Consider the following 6393-nt stretch of genomic DNA (forward strand, 5'->3'; position numbering starts at 1 on the left):
CTGTTGTCTTTATGAGGAAACTGGTTTTAGCTCTTTAGGTCTGCGTAGATGGTTCCACTGGCATATTTTTATTTTTAAAGCAATAAATGGTAATTTACCCAGCTATCTTACTAGTTTGTTGACCAGAAATCATCAGTTTATAATCTTCGCTCCGCTAGTATTTTGGCTCTAAATATCCCACGTGTAACAACAGAATTTGGCAAGACTGCTTTTATTATGCTGGTCCTTGGTGTTGGAATTTACTCCAAAAAGTTTTGAAGCTTTCTGTTCTTATCCCACTTAAACATTTTAAACAATTACTTAAAAAATCTAAATTTGAACAATGCACATGCTTTCAATAAGCCTTTTATGTTATTTTAAATTGTTTTACATGTACTGTAAATCAGTTTCGATTGCTGTGTCTGTTTTTGTGATTCTGTGTAACTTGTGTACTGTTGTTCCAGGGCTCCCTTGTAAAAGAGATTTGATCTCAATGGGACATCACCTGCTAAAATAAAGGAAAAATAAATAAAAAATAAAAAAAATCATTCTGCAAGGGGACGTGTTGGAGAGCAAGATAGGTAAAAGTCTTAAGATTTAAGTTTAAAATGGGAATACAAACTTTAAAAAGACGAGTGATTCTAAAATGTTTTACCATTTGTGTGCTATTACATACAGTGACCGGGAGGGGACATGTTCTGTTCACTTAGTTTTGTCGTGGCTACAATTAACTTGGGAACATCATATGATCATAGCCAAACGATATTGAATGATGGGTTTTCAAACTTGTCCTGGGGACCCACAGCACTACACATCTAGTTCCAGTCTTACAGTTTGTACTTAAGAGCTAATAAAATGAATTGGGTGTATTTGATTAGGGAGACATACAAAGAAAAGTATAAAAAGTACATTTTGCACAGCCTGTATGTGCAGTGCTGGGAGTGTTCCAGGAAACCCCTGATCTATATCGACTTGATGTGGGGCAACAAAGGGTAACATGACATATCTGTTTGAACTGTGAAAAAAGGAATAAAAAAAAAGTGGCACAATGATTGTTCATATTTTTTTTTTCCAAAGGGCCATTGGGAGAGTGAGGAGTGAGGACCTGCACTAATGTTGTTTTGTTTGTGAAAACCGTTTAGAGATTTCAGATATGCATATAAAAACAATACAAGTTTTACAAAATAAAGTTTTTCAGGAGATTTAAAGGGCTATTTCACCCAGAAATTTCAATTCTGTCATTAATATCTCACCCTTACGTTGTTCCAAACGCGCAAGACCTTTGTTCAACTTCGAAACACAATTTAAGATATTTTTGATGAAATTTGAGAGCTCTCTGACCACACATAGACAGCAATTTACCTAACATTTTCAAATCCTAGAACATTAATAAAAGCATCCTTAAAATAGTCCAGCGGTTGGACAAACATGCTCTAGCCGTTCTTGGCGCATTTGCTGTCGGTTTTGCTTCTGTGTCGGATTGCGCGCTCCCAGTACTCAAGCGGCCAGTGCAGCTGGAGGGGCAGTTGTGTTGGGTATAGTGTGGCGGCTGCGGCGGAGGGAGAGAGTCGAGAACACATGGCAGCTGCTACAGACGAGGATACACAATGGTGCACGATGGCTACAGTGAATGATGAGAGCAATGGGTGTCTGCTGGTGAACGCAACGGGCATGGCGGTGGATCGGGATATCTGTCCCTAGAAGTGCTAGTTTACCTGCAGCGCCAGGCACACTTTGGTCAGTGGCGTCCCGTCCAAGTATGCCTAGTAGATCTTTGCTTCCAAGAGTAATGAATTCGGCAAAATGTAAGTACTCTAACACACAAATTGAAAGAAATAACTGTTCATTAAACTCTAAACGGAAAATTTGCAGCCGTGGAGAACAAATCCATCAAGGAAACAAACACATGTCATGATTCTGCCTTCGTGTCCTGACTTTTCTCTAGTCTTGAGGCAGGATCATGACAGACCCGTGTTTTGTGTACAAGGGAACGAGACAACACAAGCACATGGCCTTGTCTTTGGGCCATGTGCTTGTGTTGTCTCGTTCCCTTGCCCCGCCCCCCTTGTTATCCTAGTCTTGTCGTGATTGCCTTATCTGTGCCACCTGTTGTGTCTTGATTAGTTCCCCTATTTAGATCCCCTAGTGTGCTCGGTCGGTTCATTGTTCCACTGAGATTGTTCCACACTGTGATTGAGATTGTGATTGTTAAATAAAAGCATCATCAGCATACAATAAAATTTCTACATCAGGACAAACAAAAGGCAAAGACTGAACAACAGTGGCCCAAGTATAGATCCTTGCGGAAAACCAGCATTATTTGTATAAGAACCTTTACATAATTTGTTCTTCCCTTTAGATATGAATCAAACCACCTAATGGTATCATTGTAAAAATGTAAATAAGCTAACTTGTTAATAAGTATTCCATGATTTACAGTATCGAAGGCCTTTTAAAGGTCCAAGTAAATTGCTCCCACAATTTACTTGGACTAATGTAGAGGAAGATAGTGAGAGATTTATAAACACAATTCAGAGTTTAGCACAAAAATTCACAAAAACATCCCAAGGTACGAAAAAGAGTAAAAATAACTGTCTACCATGGTTGAGTACAGACTTACTGAAATTGATGAAGGACCGGGATCGTGTACTAAAAGATTTTCTGAAGTTTAAATTGCCAATTGATAGACAAAAGTTTATAATGTTACGTAATAGGGTTACTCGAGAATTAAGAAAGGCTAAAGCACATTTTTTATTAGTATTATCCATGAGTCTAGAGGTAACACTACACAAATCTGGGAGCATATTAAGAAATTAATTGGTGATAATAATAGTGTATTATCAAAGAAACTACAGATAAAGTTACAAGGTAAAATATCTGAGGATCCCTCTGAAATTGCTGAAGCTTTTAAAAGATACTTCGTAGACTCTGTAGGTGAGATTACTCAAAGTTTCACTGAAACAAAGGATTTTAGTGGACTGTCAGCTCCAAACTTTTAAACCCCAATTCTGTTTAAGTAACATCTCCGAGCAGGAGGTATTAAGGATAATTAAAACACTTAAGACTACCAAAGCTAAGGACTGTTACAGAATGGACTCTATAATGCTCAAGTCGTTAAAGGACTGCTTAGCTCCATCTATTACAAATATCATAAACCTTTCAATATCTCAAGGGATTTTTCCAAATACATGGAAAACCGCTATTGTGTCTCCAATTTTTAAAGCAGTTGATCCCCAGATTATTAGTAACTATCGACACATCAGTATTTTGCCTGTTGTATCTAAGGGAGAAGTGGGTTTCGGAGAAAATAGTTTTTTATTTGAACAACAGTGACTTTAGCCTGCATCCTATGCAATTTGGTTTGAGAGCTCACCATTCAACAGAGACTGCTACCCTTTCCTTTTGGAAAATAATAAATCCATGATGGATAAGGGTGGTATTGTGGGAGCAATTTACTTGGACCTTTAAAAGGCCTTCGATACTGTAAATCATGGAATACTTATTAACAAGTTAGCTTATTTAAATTTTTACAATGATACCATTAGGTGGTTTGATTCATATCTAAAGGGAAGAACAAATTATGTAAAGGTGCAAAATCACAAATCCACTTCTTATACAAATAATGCTGGTTTTCCGCAAGGATCTATACTTGGGCCACTGTTGTTCAGTCTTTGCCTTTTGTTTGTCCTGATGTAGAAATTTTATTGTATGCTGATGATGCTTTTATTTATGTATATAGCAGCACAAAACAGCAAGCTGCTTTAAAACTAACCAGTGCAATGAATTAAATCACAACATGGCTTGACAGATCATGTCTAACGTTAAATGTTGGTAAAACGGTTAGCATGTTCTTTTAATGATATCAGGTCAAAATTTCCAAGTTGTGAATGAATACAAGTATCTGGGTGTTTGGATTGATTTTAATCTCTGTTTTAGAATTCATGTTAAACATATGTGCAAACAAGTTAGATTTAATTTAAGTAATTTTAGATTTGTTACATTACATTTACATTTATTCATTTAGCAGACGCTTTTATCCAAAGCGACTTACAGATGAAGACAGTGGAAGCAATCAAAAACAACAAAAAGAGCAATGATATATAAGTGCTATAACAAGTCTCAGTTAGGTTAACACACGTAGCATGGGATTTTAAATAATATAATAAATAAAAAGAAAACAGATAGAAAAAAAAGAATAGAGCAAGCTAGTTAGAGGTCTTTACACATACACACACATATATAATTGAATAATAAATGAAAAGAAAAATAGAATACAAAAAGATTAGAAAGGTAGTTAGATTTTTTAAAGAATAGAATTAGAGTAGTGAGTGTTAAAGTTAGAGGGTCAAATAAAGATGGAAGAGATGTGTTTTAAGCCGATTCTTGAAGATGGCTAAGGACTCAGCTGCTCGGATTGAGTTGGGGAGTTCATTCCACCAGAAGGGAACATTAAATTTAAAAGTCCGTAAAAGTTACTTTGTGCTTCTTTGGAATGGCACAATTAAGTGACGTTCACTTGCAGAACGCAAGCTTCTAGAGGCACATAAGTCTAAAGTAACGAATTTAGGTAAATGGGTGCAGAGCCAGTGGTAATTAGGGATTCATTCACCTTTGAAACTGCTATGATATATATGAATGCCATGATTATCCCGCATTTTACATATTGTTTGACAAGCTAGGCATAAGCTAACAAGTCTACAATTAGGTCACTTGAAAGTCTTTATAAACAAACTCTTAAAGTTTTAGTTCAGAAACCTAATAATCTTCACACTTGTCAAATTTTAAATACCCATAGACTTCTGAGCTGGGAAAATTTGATCACTTACAGTAATCTTTGTCTAGTCTATAAGATATTGCACAGTACGGCCCCACCTCCACTGAAGGGATTTGTTATGCAGAGAGCAGGCACTCATGTTACCAGAGGTATCACAAGAGGGGATTGTATCATTCCCACTCGAAAAAGTGCCTTTAGTCAGTCAGCGTTCTCTGTAACTGCAACTAAACAGTGGAATTTATTGCCAAGGATGATAAGAGAAACAGACACTTATCGTTCTTTTACTGGTCAGCTTAAGAACTGGCTAATTGATAATCAGATATGTGTACATTAGACTATTGACAGTCTACTGAGAATTGCTGCTTGATAGCAGATTGTCTTGTGTCAGACTTTGAAATTTCTCACTATGTTTTAGCCTATATTGTGTGCTGGCATTGCTTGTTACTTATTGGGGTGTGTTGTATCTGTTTTATTATTACTTTTCTATTGTTGTTATTACTTGTGGACTTTAAAAAGTATTTTTTATATGCTGAATTTTAGGTTGCCTTTATAATAACTGGCCAGGGACAACAGATGAAAATTAGCCTGTTGAGCTAACTCTGGCTCATTTACAGTTATTTTACTGTTAATCAATGAGCAATGTCCCTGTAAAATAAATAAATAAATTAAATTAAATTAAATAAACGAAATGTCAGAGAGCTCTCTGATTTCATCAAAACCATCTTAATTTGTGTTCTGAAGATGAAATAAGGTCTTACGAGTTTGGAACAACATGAGGGTGAGTAATTAATGACAGAAATTTTATTTCAGGGTGAACTAACCATTTAAAAGTTTAACTTATTTTCTTTCTTTAGATAGTTGTGTTTTGTAAAGTTGTAAATGTACAAGTCCTAATAGTCATGTTTAAATTATTAAACATTGCTTAATAAAGTAAAGCATGAACTACTGATTTCTGTTCATTGAATACCTTTACCGTTTAGTGGATTACATGGAATGTTTGTATTTAGCGGTTTACTGTAAAATAAGGTAACCCAATCCAAAAAATATGGTATTCCATATATATACCCGATACGATCTGGGCCCCATCAATAACCCATGTGGGTCCTAAATAGGATCTACCTGGGCTACCCATATCGGCCTATCATCAACCCATCTGGGCTAACCCATGTGGGGCCACCATGGAAATCGAGGACAAAATTAGCAGGGTCCCAGTTGGGTAGCCCAGGTGCAACCCCTTTGGGCCCCACATGGCTGTGTTGGCTGGGATCGGACTCAGATAACACCCGGCCGTGATCAGACACTGCCTGTGTTTCTTGTAACTTGCAACTTGTAAAATTAGGAAAAGAAAAGTGTGAGCCAAAAAAAGATAAAAAAGCGATATCTTTCTCTCTCTCTCTCTCTCTCTCTCTCTCTCTCTCTCTCTCTCTCTCTCTGCCGTTAGAAGCAGAGCACACAGACTCAGAGTTAATGCAAGTGCATGCATGCTAATAATGCTTGCAGACTTGACACACTCATATTTGATATATTTCAAATCAGCAACAAGATCTTAGGTGAACTGTCACATGAATGTTTTCGATGACGCTCAAATTACGTTAAAAAGCATATTTCAGGTTGATCCAGCTAGCACACATGTGCAGTCT

Source organism: Carassius auratus, linkage group LG48F (genome assembly GCF_003368295.1).
Source record: "Carassius auratus strain Wakin linkage group LG48F, ASM336829v1, whole genome shotgun sequence".
Taxonomy (NCBI): domain Eukaryota; kingdom Metazoa; phylum Chordata; class Actinopteri; order Cypriniformes; family Cyprinidae; genus Carassius; species Carassius auratus.